The sequence below is a fragment of the Gossypium arboreum genome, chromosome 10 (assembly GCF_025698485.1).
Source record: "Gossypium arboreum isolate Shixiya-1 chromosome 10, ASM2569848v2, whole genome shotgun sequence".
Classification (NCBI taxonomy): domain Eukaryota; kingdom Viridiplantae; phylum Streptophyta; class Magnoliopsida; order Malvales; family Malvaceae; genus Gossypium; species Gossypium arboreum.
In genome coordinates, this window is record NC_069079.1 from 85,384,907 (window position 1) to 85,387,140 (window position 2,234).

Consider the following 2,234-nt stretch of genomic DNA (forward strand, 5'->3'; position numbering starts at 1 on the left):
CAAGACATGAAGAGACTAATAAAAGATTTGGGCCTTGGGTGCGATAAAATTCATAGTTGCCCAAATGACTGCATGTTGTCTTGGGGTGATCAAAAAACCAACAATCTTGTCATGTTTGCGGTAAGTCTTGTTGGATGAATAGTAATCTGAAGATGTGAATACGGATGAAGGTGGGGCACGATTAAGAAAGAAGCGAGTCAAGGTCTTGCGATATTTTCCCGATACCAAGACTTCAAAGGCTTTTCATGTCCTCAAAGACAATTTGAATCTATGACGTGGCATAATGATCAACGGACCGATGATGGATTATTAAGACATCCTGCGGATTCTTTAGCTTGGAAATCATTTGACATAAATTTCCAAGCTTTGCAAGTGATCCTCGGAATGTGAGGCTTGGGCTAGCGGTGATGGCTTTAATCCATTTAAAATCATGAGTACTTCAGATGCGATTACTTGGCCTGTAGTGCTTGTTCCTTACAATTTGCCTCCATGGATTTGCATGAAGCAATCTTCATTTATTTTATCAATGATTATCCACGAGAGAAAGGTCCCGAAATGATATTGATATCTATTTGCAGCCACTTATTGAAGAGTTAAAACAATTATGGTCGGGTGTTGAGACGTATGATGTATTGAGAAAGGAGAACTTTAATTTACGTGCAGCTTTATTGTGGACAATTAATGATTTCCGACTTATGCTAATTTATCGGGTTGGAGTACTAAAGGACGTTATGCTGTCCTTGTTGTCTGCATAAACTTGTTCAAGTGGTTGTATAATGGGAAGAAGTTCTCTTATATGGGCCATCGTCGGTGGTTAGATGAAAATCATAAATTTAGATTTGAGAGGACTCTATTTGAAGGTCTTGAAGAGTACAGAGGAGCTCTGAAAGCGCACCGTTGGATCTGAAATCTTGTTTATGTTAAAAGATATCAACTTTAGTTACGGGAAGATGAATCAACCACCTATCACGCAAACAAGGAGAAGATCGAGGATGAATCGATGATGAATCGACAAAGAGGATGATCCTAATGAGGCGAGTTGTGGAAGAAAAGGAGTATTTTTTGAGTTGCCTTATTGGGAGCACAACATTTTACGCCACAATCTTGATGTCATGCATATTGAGAAGAATGTCTGCGAGAACATAATTGGGACAATTTTAAATGTCGATGGAAAATCAAAAGACAATCTTGAGCCGACTTGATTTAGTTGACATGAGAATCGGCGTGATCTTCATCCTCAAGTACTTCCGAATGGGAAATATCGGTTGTCGCCTTCTATTTTTCAATGTCAAAGAAAGAGAAAGAAGTTTTACGCATGGTGTTGAAGGATATAAAGGTCCCGATGCGTATCGTCAAATATATCTCGATGTGTGAGTTTCAAAGATAGAAGATTATATTCATTAAAATCACATGATTACCACATCTTGATGCAAGATTTACTCCCAATTGCTTTACGGTCTTGTATGTCAAAAATGTAACGTTACGTATAATTGAACTATCCAATATAATGAAAGCTATCGTGGCAAAGTTTTGAATGTCGAAGAACTTGAGAAAGTACGAGGATCGGCGGCTTTGACTTTATGCAATTTAGAAGATCTTTCCACCTTCCTTCTTCACTATTATGGTGCACTTGGTAATCCATCTCCTCACGAAGCAATCCTTGGTGGACCGGTTTTTATCGATGGATGTATCCTATAGAAAGGTGCTAATTTATTTCTCAAGTATTCATTCATTCACCTCTATACATTTAGTTCTGACTTTTGATAAATATTGTATATCGTGTTTAGGTTCCTAAGCAAATTGAAGTCATATTGTCGCAATAAGCATTATCCAGAAGGATCAATTGCTGAAGGCTACTTGGCAGAAGAGTGCATGACCTTCTGTTCTAGATATTTAGAAGATGCTGAAACACGATTGAATAGACCAAGTAGAAATGCTGGGCTCAATGATAATGACTTGGCCGAAACTTATTTATTTCAAAGTTATGGAGAACCAATCGGCAAAGTTGAAATTGTAGAATTAGATGATATATCGTGGTTACAAGCACATCGATATGTACTTTTTAACCACGATTCAATTGAACCGTTGCGCAAGTAAGTTATAAAATTGTCTTACATATTCGTCGTTTTGATTTGTTTATCTTCTAACCAATTAAACATGTTTTTAATATAGTGAGTACAAACAAATTTTGAGATCTCGTGCACGCTCTCGAAGATTACAACATCGAGAGATTA